Source organism: Ananas comosus, linkage group 21, assembly GCF_001540865.1.
Source record: "Ananas comosus cultivar F153 linkage group 21, ASM154086v1, whole genome shotgun sequence".
Taxonomy (NCBI): Eukaryota; Viridiplantae; Streptophyta; class Magnoliopsida; order Poales; family Bromeliaceae; genus Ananas; species Ananas comosus.
The window spans coordinates 4,406,931-4,419,609 of NC_033641.1; positions in this window are offsets into that span (position 1 = coordinate 4,406,931).

The following is a 12,679-nucleotide window of genomic DNA, read 5'->3' on the forward strand; positions in this document are numbered from 1 at the left end:
TATATTTCATATATATGGCTCTTATGCATTATAGGATGTATATATAGTTACATTTCTACTTTCCTCGAATGCATGTCTAGTTGTGTAGCATTTGGACTTGACACTTAAATCTAGAATGTAGGAGGACTAAAGTTGAGACATGAGATCCTATGATGATAAGAGAATAAAGAACTTGGACTTGATAATGAAACTACTGACATGTGAACTAGTGTAATGGAAATTGTATGCATGTAGCATTATGAATAGATTGCATGCTAGTTGATAATGACATATTAGCATTATGATGCATGTTGGCTTTATAGAACAAGTATGCTAGATGAAAATGAATGTTAACCTAATGTTAATTATGAGGCATGTGGCATCTAAACCTAGTGTTGTGAACCTAGGATAGATCGAGTGGCATTAATATAATGTTGTCAAACATAGGTTGACATTAAACCTAGTGTTATGGAACCTAGAGTTGATTAGACCTAGGTGAGTGGCATTGAGATTTTGTGTGGTTGAGACACTTGTCATGGACCTTGAGATAGGTGGATTATAAAGTGATTGTTAATCTAGTTGACAGGGTATCCTCAGTTGGCGAGGATTGGATCATACTCACATAGTCTGTTTTGGGCTTGTGGCGGTCGCTCCCCACAAGCAGTACACTTCGGAGTTGTCACACGAGCTGGGTAGCTCACGAGCGGGGTAGCTCACCGGGTGGGATACGAGCGGGTAGCTCCCCACCCATTGGACTGGGTAGTGAGTCGGGTGAAGAGCGGGGTAGCTCTTCACCTGTGAGATTTGAGCGGGGTAGCTCTTTACCTATGAGCGGGGTAGCTCCTTACCTATGAGCGGGGTAGCTCTTTACCTACGAGCGGGGTAGCTCTTGACCTATGAGTTTGAGTTAGAGTCGGGGCGAAGAGCGGGGTAGCTCTTGCCCTTACGCAGTTGAGTATAAGTTGGGCGAGGAGCGGGGTAGCTCTTCACCTATAGGACTTGAGATCTGAGTCGCGCAAAGAGCGGGTGTAAGGTACCTGACTTGTCACGCCCCCGATCGCACTACCCGAAAACGGTACCCATTTGGTCCGTTTCGAGGGCGGCGTGCGTGATGCCGAACGGACGGAGTTTCCCCTGTCCGCCCAAGGCTAAGCAACAGATTGTGTACAACGAGTCCCCAGGAAAGCAACTTGCATTCATACACAATCAATAACGAAACGAGAGCACAAACAGTGCTACAACCAACTAGAGCAAGCGATACAAGTAAAGTCATACAAGTATACAAAAGAGAGAAACTTAACTATTTGAATCATCATTGTAACATTTAACCTTTTGCGATATCATTTAAACTTTAATCACTTAGTACAACTTGCATTCTTTCCCAAAATGAAAATACATCATGTACTCTCCAAAATCTCACCCTATACAACATCTACTCTCAAAGGTATAAAACAAAAGTACAGGGTGATGCTAATGCAAGTAGGTAGGGTAAGCTATCTACCAAAAGCTAGGGCGCTATACCCTTACCGCGATCCATCGATGAAGGCCCGCTGTCCTGTGTACCTGTACCCCCAAAGCCACACAGGGGTGAGAACTACGAATAGTTCCCAGTGGGTTCGGCCGCCGACTCCGCCGATCTACCCACTAGGTCTCAAGTAGGCATAGAGAGATATATATATATGCAATATATATAAAATTAAGCTGAACGGAAAGCAGGTATGTAAACAACTATATCAAGCTATGCCTCAATCTGAAATCATGAATGCATGAACAATAAATAAAGCTGGGTAGGTAAGCAACTATAAACATCTATAACAGCTATCATAGTAAGCTATAGAAACATGCTACTGGGAAAGCAAAAAAGCTGACATGAACAATAAGTAGCTACTATGAACATCAACCATGCGTAAGAATCTATGGGTAACCCAATCTCCAAGTGAACGCAAGGTTCACAAGCAAGGCTCACATATCAACCTCCGAGGGATGCCTAGCTGGACGGTCCCCGAGAACGCTTGCGGATAACAAGCGGCTATCCGAGCAGCAAGCAGGGCTGCCTCTCTAGTGACCAAACTCCGGAGCGCACAACTTGAGGGGAGCGACCCCACCAAGCGCAGACAGGCAATGTGAGCAAGATCATCTCACGAACAACAACAACCCTTTGAGGGTAATATCATCATGAAAGCAAGGTATACATGTACCCAATCTCATAGTGTCTCAACTACACTAATGTTCTAATATCAAGATCATCAACAATCATATGTCACTCGTTATAGTTTTCTAACTAGATGCCACTCGTCATTTAGACTCGTTTTTAACACTAGTTACATCATACTAGTTCTTTAGCAACATAAGCATTAATCATCTCATATAGGGTTAAATCTCATCATTAAACTCTATCATTTAATCCCATGCATACTAGTTTATAAATCATTCAATCAACTATATCTATAGCTACTAGCATGCAAATTAAAGCAACATCATAAATCTTTAACCCTATAAGAACATGCACGATATGCAACTTGATCATATTTAGACTTAGACATAGAAGGTAGCCCGATGACTTTGGGATGGCACTCCCCCACCTTAGGTAATGCCGCAAACACTCCGAAACGCGTTCTCGTGCTAGTCTTGTCGCCGTTTAATTTAAGTTGGGTTAGCTTTAACCCTTTAGCGCATCAAATAGCGATATCTTCGTGCCCACTCGTCGGATCGACGAACCGTCTTCGCCTACGCGTTTATAAGCATAGAAATTAGGTTTCTAACCCCTCAAAAGAGATCAAATCCTAACATTTGCAAAATCCCCAAAATTAAGCCCTAGGTTTAGCAACAATCGAGAAATCATGGTTTCAAGCTTCAAATTTGAGGTTGAACCTTCTCTTAAGCTCCAATGGTTTCCATTTGAACCATTCTTAAGTAACAAAACCCTTTTCAAAACCTAGGTTTAGCATCTATGAGGAAACCATGGATGCTAGCCTCAATGTGAGCTAGACCCATCATCCCTAAGCTCATTAGGTTCCATTTGAACCAATAAAAGCAACAAAAACCCTCCAAACCCTAGAAATCCAAAACTAGGGTTAGAGCTTACCTCTAGGGTTTGCTCCAAAATGAACTTTAGCTCGATGGAGAGGAGGGAGAAGAGCTTCTTGATCTCCTTCTTAATCTTCTTCTTCCTTTCTTTCCTTCTCTTCCTCTTCTTTCTTCCTCTTTTCTTCTCTCCTTCTTTTCTCCTTAAACCGGTTAGAGAGAGAGAGAGCAATAGAGAGAGAGAGAGGCTGTGAGAATGAAAGAGGAGAGAGTTAAGAGTGAGAGGGATATAACCTCTATTGTAACAATATGCTAAAAAGCCCTCCTTTTATCAGATTTTGCAACTTAACACGCTGCTGCCGCGCCCTTGTACCGGTACACGGGTCCTTGTACCGGTACAAGGCCCTAAATCGAGCGCAAATCGAGCCTCGGGTTTGTCTGTTTCGCAGAGCTTGTACCGGTACAAGCCAGCCTTGTACCGGTACAGCGCCTGAAGCCGATAGCTACGCAGCCTGGCTGCGATGGTTGTACCGGTACAGCCATCACCCTTGTACCGGTACAGCAGCTCCAGAATGCTGATTTTTGATCTGTTTCGACTTCTTTTCGCGTCCAATAACGCTAAAACTATTCCAACACTTTTGGAACTCATTTTTTTACTCTTCCAAATTTGTTGGAATGCCGAATGGGACTTGTCCATATTGTTTAATCGCCTACTTTGGCCCATTTTGCCAAAGTTAGCCGTTTTCGTCGAATTTCGATATCTTACATTCTCCACCCCTTAAAAGGAGTTTCGTCCTCGAAACAACTCAACTCTTAAATCGAACTTAAACTCTTACCTCAATCCTCGAACAAGTGAGGATGATTCGCTATCATCTGGTCCTCGAGTTCCCAAGTGGCTTTGCGATCGTCGTGATTGCTCCACCGAACTTTAACATAGGGGATTTCTCGATTCCTTAGCTTACGCACCTCTCGAGCCAAAATCTCTACCGGAAACTCTTCATAACTCAAATCATCTTGAAGTTCCGGCGGCTCATATAGCATCACATGCTCGGGGTCGTGAATATACTTGCGAAGATTGGAGACGTGGAACACATTGTGCACACCGGCAAGCTTCGGGGGCAATGCAAGTCGATACGCCACCGCCCCAATTCGCTCCAAGATCTCGTAGGGGCCAATGTAACGAGGACTCAGCTTCCCTCGCACCCCAAATCGCTTCACGCTTCGCATCGGCGAAACCTTCAAGAATACGCGGTCACCTACCGCAAACTCCAAATCTTGCCGGCGTCTATCTGCATAGCTTTGCTGTCTCGACTGCGCCGTGAGCAATCTTTTGCGAGCAAGGCGGACTTTCTCTTCCGCTTCTCGCAACACATCCGGGCCGAACTCCGCACGCTCACCTACATCGCTCCAATGTATAGGAGATCGACATACCCGTCCATAGAGGGCCTCAAACGGTGCATCTCACACTAGCAAGGAAACTATTATTGTAAGGCGAATCGGCCATTCGTAGGTGGTCACACCAACTTCCTTGTATAGTCAATGGACACATGCTCGCAGCATATCCTCCAGAGTTTGATATAAGTTCTCTCTGTTTGCCCATCGGTCTGAGATCCGAACGCGTGCTAAAGTCGAGCCGAGTGTGCCAAGGGCTTCCTGCAGGCTCTTCCAAAAATCGCGCCAACCTGAAACGGGGCGTCGACGAATCCGACACGATGATTTCGGCCCCCATGCAGTTCACTATTCTCGTCAAGTATACCTGGCCACTAACTGTCCCCGACAGATGGTATTGGATCGGTAAGAAGTGAGCCGGACTTCGTCAATCGATGCCACAATTTACCCAAATGCCATTCGTGGCCGACCTTTTGAGCGGGTAAGCCGACCACGAAGTCCATGCGATATATCCTCCCATTTCAAACGGGCGAAAAAATTTTGGTTTTTAAGGGCCTTTTTTGTAGCTTCCCGCTAGAAAATCGCATGCTCGGCCTTCACTTGGGTGGCCATGACTAGATTTTGCCCACAAGCGTCCGATGTCGGCTTCTTCCCGGCCACCATGTAGTGGCATTTTTAGGCCTTGGTACATCTTGTGCGCCGTGGACCAGATATGGTGGGACAATGCGACTCTTGTAGTATAAGCTGCGAAGCCTCTCATTGAGCGGCTACACACTCCGGTTCCCGCAAACCGAGGTACCATCGGCGTCTACATGAACTCGCCGCCACGCCTTCCGCGGAGTGTTTCGCCTACCTTTTGGAGTTTCTGGTAACCGTCCGCCAAGTTTACAGATCTTTAATCCTCTCCAACAGGCATGGATTGGACAACGAGTGCCATCAACTGAGTCGGGACCTCGGGAGCAACCACTTCAAGGTCCAATCGCTCCATATCCAGCCCTAGGGGTTTTTGCTGGGTAACATTGAAAGCGAGGTTCTTCGCCGTCTTCCTACTCAGCGCATCCGCGAACACATTAGCTTTCCCGGGGTGGTATAGGATATCAACATCATAATCTTTAAGCAGTTCCAACCACCGCCGCTGTCGCATATTGAGCTCTTTCTGTGTGAACAGATACTTCAAGCTTTTATGGTCGGTGTAGATCTCGCAATGAGCACCATATAAATAATGTCTCCAAAGCTTCAAGGCAAAGATCACCGCCGCCAACTCTAGATCATGAATGGGGTAATTCTTTTCGTAGCTCTTAAGCTGACGGGATTGTAGCACACTGGACCTTTGCAAATTGCGAGGTTCGAGTGTTTGGATGTATTTCGAGCTTTTCCACACTTGGTGGAGGGTTGTAAAATGTTTTCCGACCCGAAAAGTTCGAAAACTGGAATTCTGGACTAGACCTGAGAGTTTTTACTCTCGGGGACCGGTCCCTGGAAGGAGAGACCGGTCCCGCAGTGAGCAGTGCAGCGGCAACCCTGAGGCAACCAGTCCCTGGCGGGCGAGACCGGTTCCCGAACGCGTCTTCGCAGGGAGAGACCGGTCCCGCGCAGGGAGAGACCGGTTCCCGAATGTTGGTTTTTCGGGTTCGCAGCGAGAGACCGGTCCCTACTGGGGAGAGACCGGTCCCTCTGGGCGAAAACTGCCCAGACCGAGCTGATGCAATATTGGATTTTTGGGGGGCCTAGCTGGATTTTGTTACAATAGAGGGTCTATATGACCCCTCCACCCTCTCTTCTCCTCATTTCTCTTCTCTCAACTCTCTCCACACCTTTGATAGAGAAGAAGAAGAAGAAGGAGAAGGAGAAGAAGGAAGGGGGGAGAAGAAGCTTGGAGCTACTAGTGGACTTGGGGCATCTTCCTCACCTTCTCATCCTCCTTGGTGCTTGAAGGCTTGGACTTGGAGCTTGCAAAGAGGGAGATCTTCACCCTTGGAGCTTGGATTGAAGCTTCTACGAAGGTTTGTTGCTCATTCCCTTCCTCTAGACCTTGATTTGAGGATTTTTAGTAGATGGAACCCTAGAAATGAGATTTAGGGTTGATTTTGGGGCTTTTTGATCTAGGGCTTTTGAGGCTAGATTGATTAAAGGAAGTGAAATCGGTTGTAACTGGCTGACGAAGATACGCCAACCGTCGCTTTCACGCATCATGTGACCTATCAATAGGTTTATAATACAACCAAATGTTAGCATCAAACTCCATCTATTTGCAAATAGCTTTTGAGCCCAGATGTGCTACTGATGGCAATAAATCCACCATAAAGCTAGGATTCAAGCATCAAACCTTTTATTGTATGCTAGAAATACCTCTAACCCATTCTTAGAAGTTCAACAAGCCCAAACGATAGAAAGCTACCCATTGTTGAGCATCAAAAGCTACTTAGAGCTTGCTCCCAGTGGCCTAAAGAGGAAGAAGAAAGAAGATGAACCCACCTTTTTTCCCCCCCCTCAAGCTTTCTCCTCCACTCCACCTTCTTGCTCCACTTGTTTGAGAGGAAAAAGAGAGAAGTTTTAGAGAGAGAGAGGGAGGGCTATCGGTTGGGAAAATTGACGAAAGGGATGAGAGCATCCCCTCTCTTTTCCTAACAAGTCATGTAAGTCAAATAACAATAAGCCCCTCAAGCTCTTAGCCTCCTCCAAAACGAGCCCAAAATGGGCATTTTCGCGGCTCGTGGGAACGGCGGTCCTTGCGTGAGAGACGTCCCATGAGAGACCGGTCCTTGGACTGAGAGACGGTCCCTGAAGCGTCCAGAAAGCCTCAGGACTTACCAAATTTTCAAGCATTTTCCCACCGTTTTCGTCCGTTTCGCTCGTTGAACCCCCGATTACACGTTTCAATCAAACCGAGACTCTTCAACCATGTTTCCAAACAATGTTTTCAACATCTTTTCATCCACGCTAATGCGGATTTACTCACGGCCAACATGGCCTTTCGGCTCCGTTTTAGCACCTACAGCACCAGCGAAGCGCCGAATGCTTCCGAACTTCACCTGAAACTTCATCGGAACCTTTCAAATGCTTCCAAAACCAAATGTACACGTAACTTCAATGATTTTAGAAGCGCGATACCTTACAGCCGCGATGGATCGCGACAGAGCGAGAAGCTGGTGAAGCGACGGTTTGCATGGCTATTCGACCGTTGTACGAGGAGAATTGACCGAGCGTTCAATCCTCGAGGAGTTGGCGGTTGTGGCGGGAGTTCGCCTGATACAACGTGTTTCCCGCAAGAGTACCGGGTATCGCCGCAGCCGGGAGATCGGAGTTCATGAATGACTTGGTCCGCGGCACTGCCGCGCCGATTCCTAGGCCGGGCGGCCGATCGCATGGGGCGCCCGGCGAAGCTAAGGGAGTTGAAGAATCAATTGCAGGATCTTCTCGACGAAGGAATTCATAGCCGAGCGTTTCGGCGTCTGGGTGTCCCCGGTATTATTTGTGCGCAAAAGATGGAACTTTCGACCGATGCGTGGATTAACCGACCGAGTGACACAAGGCTCACGTAAGAACAATCCGCTCCCCGTATGATACTTATTGTCAGTTTGCAGGGGTCGGAGTTATATCGAAGATTGACCTTCACTCCGCATCACCCCAGTAAAATCAAGCCGAAGACTGTCAGAAGACGGTTTCGCCACGCGTTATGGACCACTAACGAAGTTCACGAGAGGGGGGGGGGGGGGGGGGGGGGGGGGGGGGGGGGGGGGGGGGGGGGAGGGGGGGGGGGGGGGGGGGGGGGGGGGGGGGGGGGGGGGGGGGAGGGGGGGGGGGGGGAGGCGGCGGGGGGGGGGGGGGGGGTGACGCCGTTGGGCTCACAAAAATGGCCGGCACCGCGTTCATGCGAGCTTGATGAACCGATGTGTTCCAAGGAGTGCCATGGACCGATTTGTCGTAGTCTTCAATAGACGAAATTTTGGTATAATTCGCGTAGCGACGAGGAGCACCGGAGCATTATTGCGCACGGTACTCTCGATTCTTCAGGTGAAAAGTTATACTCTAAGCGAAGAAATCGGATTTGCTAGCTCAGAGGTTGGGCAATTTCTCAGAGGCATGTGTATTGATCCGAGGGTGTGTTTCTGTTCAACCGAGGAAAGTGGAAGCTATTGAGGAATGAGCCGCCTGGCCCGGAAATGTTACTCTGAGCGTGTTTTGTGGCTAGCATTTATCGACGGTTGTTGAGGATTCTCGAAAGATTGGACTCCACTTACGCCGATGACGCAAAAAGGCACCAAAGTTTGTTTGGAGCGAACGGTGCGACTCGAAGTTTAAAAGAGGAAGCAAAGGTTAACTTCGATCCGCGGTACCTCGCCTTACCGTGCAAGGGCAGACTACGTCCCTTACTGATCTTCTTATCTGGGCTTGGGGTTGTGTTGATGCACGCGGCGGGAAGGTTATCGCTCATGCATCCCGTAAGCTTAGAGCATACGAAAAGAATTACCGGCCAACTTCATGATCTAGAGTTGGCGGCGGTGATCTTTTTGGCCTGAAGCTTTTGGAGAACATTATTTATATGGTGCTCATTGCGAGATCTACACCGACCATAAAAGCTTCGGAAGATCTGTTCACCAGAAAGAGCTCATATGCGACAGGCGGCGGTGGTTGTAAACTGCTTAAAGATTTATGATGTTGATATCACTATACCACCCGGGAAAGTCTAATCTGGTTGCAGAACCCTGAGTAAGAGCGCCGAAGAACCCGCTTTCGATGTTACCCCGGGCAGCAAAAACCCTTGGGCTGGATATTGGGCGATTGGACCTTGAAGCTGGTTGCTCACCGAGGTCCCCGAGCCCGGGACCGGCGGAGGCCCTCCCGGTAACGTGGCCCAGACCCGCCATTTCTAGCCGCACACATAAAGGCGTCTAGATAAAAGCGGAATAAAAGCAAGAGATGAAACAATTAAAAGAAGTGACGTAAGCTACACTAATGATATCAAGTGGAGTAAAGTTCTACAGCCTACACCAATAGTAATAGAACGTAAACATACAAAAAAGGTAAACATAAAGATATACAGAATCAGTCTTAGTACAAATGTGGTCACTCACACACCTGGTACTCAACCTCTCCAAAAAAAACACAACGAGAGGTAGACGACCTAGCGAATCGTCCTCAAGGAAGGCTAGCTTCGCCTCCATCCGCGATCCCTAGCCCTCACCCTGAGTCGGAAGGCTCGAACATCGAGAAACAAGAGGGCGTGAGAACTATAATTTATAGTTCCGCAGTGGCAACTTCCTGACCTAAGCTCCTGCGCCCACTAGGCCCCAAAAACAAGGGTAAGGTAATCTAATACATAAGCAATAAAAAGGAGTATGTAAGTGACGTGAAAGAGAATGCATAAGTGATGCTATAGCTACTATATTCCTTATAAGCCGACTGTCAAGGATGTGTACACTACTTTTATCATAAGGAAAGTACCAATGCAATAGTTTCGTTACACCTTTATTAGCACGACATGAGTATAAGCTCTATTGTGGCACACCAAGTATGCTGTGATGAATAGGTAACTGTAAAGATATATCTACATTGTCTCAACGCCTATGATATATGCATGTAAGATGTAATCCAACTACTAAGCCTATCTTAGTAGTGATTGTTCATTCTCAAGCCGGTCGATTTTATTTCCAATTAGGTGACGCTACCCCAAGATAAGTCGCAGCTGTGCCGGCCTTAAGGCTGTGTAGCCCGGACATTCCTAACTCATGGAATGTGTCTGTCCCAACTCGACACCGTAGGTCCTCAATAGCAGAGCGAAACGACAAGTCGCATAGGCCAACCCTGGAGTGCGGCTTGTGGGGAGCCAGACCCTCAGCAAGCATGTTGCGAATGAGCGACAATGGCAAAAAACAAGCAAGGTCACTGTCTCAACCTACCCCGAATCCTCAATGTGCTCTAACCATGGTGTACGTCACTATGTAATCCCGAAGATCTAGTTTTAAAAGTCATACATGTGAAGTCCCAACAACAACTTTGCTTATGTGTCTCTTTATGACACTTAAGCTCCACAACTAATCATGTTCCAATTAAGACATAACATTCAATGCCTAGTATGCCCCCGGGCCCAATCCTGCTTCATGACATTGCCAACGAATGCTCACATATCATCTAAGTCCCTAAGTCTCTAAGCTTCAAAAATCCCTAAAATGTACATCTGGTATAAGTGGTTGAAATGGCATGAAAGCAAGGTTTTTTCATAATAGGGATCTATAATTCAAGTCTCACTAGAATGACATAGGCATCAGTGCATGCTCTACTACTATATAAGGTCCCAAAATTTACCTACACAATAACCATGCATGTGATAGCATTCACATTCAATAATTAAATACATTGAACATGAAATATGTCAAGAATTTCAACTTTAGCGAAACCTTTAACACCAAATATGAGCATTTATCATATGTTGCTAGGACCAAAACCCACCGAATCCGTCGCGTGCTCCTACAATTGTGCGAACGGTAGTGTCGCACGAATGAGCCTCAGATACCCTAAAAGTGATCAGCGAAGAATACGAGAGTATTACGACCTATCCATGAGATCAAACACTCATCTAGAACAAAATAAGGCCAAAATTCACAACTCAAAGAAGAAGAATCTTTCTAACTCCAAAAGAGAGCTAGAGTCTCCAATCCAAGCTTCAATAGAAAGTTCTAAATCCATTCATCTAGCCATCAAAAGCCCTAGTATCAAAAGCCCCAAATCAACCCTAAATCTCATTTCTAGGGTTCCATCTACTAAAAATCCTCAAATCAAGGTCTAGAGGAAAGGGAATGAGCAACAAACTTCGTAAGAAGCTTCAATCCAAGCTCAAAGGGTGAAGATTCCCTCTTGCAAGCCCAAGTCAGCTCAGCACAAGAGAGGATGAGAGTGAGGAAGATGCCCCAAGTCGCACTAGTAGCCCCAAGCTCTTCTCCCTCATTCCTTCTTCTCCTCTCCTTCTTCTTCTTTCTTCTCTAATTCAAAGGTGTGGAGAGAGTGAGAGAAGAGAATGAGGAGAAGAGAGGGTGGAGGGTCATATAGACCCTCTATGTAAGCAAAATACAGCTAGGCCCCCAAAAATCCAATATTGGGGCATCAGCTCGGTCTGGCAGTTTTCGCCACCAAGAGGGACCGTCTCTCCCCACAGGAGACCGTCTCGTCGCTCGAACGAGCCGAAAACGCAAATTCGCGAACCGGTCTCTCCGCTGCGTGGGACCGGTCTCCTCCTGCGAGAGACGCTTCGGGAACACCATGTGTCTTGCCCGCCAGGCCGTGCCTCAAGGGTGACCGCTGCATCTGCTCACGGCGGGCACGGTCTCTCCTTCCAGGGACCGGTCCCAGAGTAAACACAACTCTCAGTCTAGTCCAGAATTCCAATTTTCGAACTTTCGGGTCGCGAAAACATGTTTACAAACGCCTCACCAAGTGTGGAAAAGCTCGAAAATTACATCCAACACTCGAACCCACAATATTGCAAAAGGTCCAGTGTGCTAGCATTCACGACCCTCCTAAAAGGAGTTTCGTCCGTCGAAACTCGAAATGACTAACAAAAAATTACCTCAAGCATCCGTGCTGAAAAAGAATGCGGATAGCGCTCTCGCATGCGCTCTCTCTAACTCCGCAATGCCTCGCGCTCGAAGTCGTGGTTTCCAAGCACCTTCAACGATGGAATCTCGTTCGCCAGTCTTTTCCCCATCGCGATTCAACAAATCCTCAGGGTTGCTCTTCAAGCTCAAATCATCCCTCAGCTCCAAAGGCGTAGCGTCAAACATGAGCGGGTCGGGATGTTACTTCTTCCGAAGGACCGGAATACATGGAGATACGTTGGTGTAACACGCCGATAGGTTCGGTGGTAGAGCAAGTCCTATACGCTAGACCGGCCTACCCGTTCCAAAACCCGTCTCAAACGTCCATGAAAAAATCGGGGCTTCAACTTGCACCCGGATTTCACACAATCGTCTAATTCCTCGAGTCGGCGGACTTTCAAGAAGACGTGATCTCCAATCTGAAACTCCAAGTCTCGTCGCCGCCTGTCAAGCATAACTCCTCTGCCTACTCGGCCGTCAACAATCGCTCCCAAAGAGCAACTACGAACCTTGTCCTCCGCTCTCCCTCGGAGCACATCATGGGCCTAAAGCCAATCTCTCACCCCGACAACTTCCACTCGCAATGAACTGGCGATCTACACTTCCGTCCATAGAGTGCCTCGCAACGGTGCCATCTTGATGCTTGCTTGATAACTGTTGTTATAACAAACTTGCCATGGTAGGATGCCTGCGAA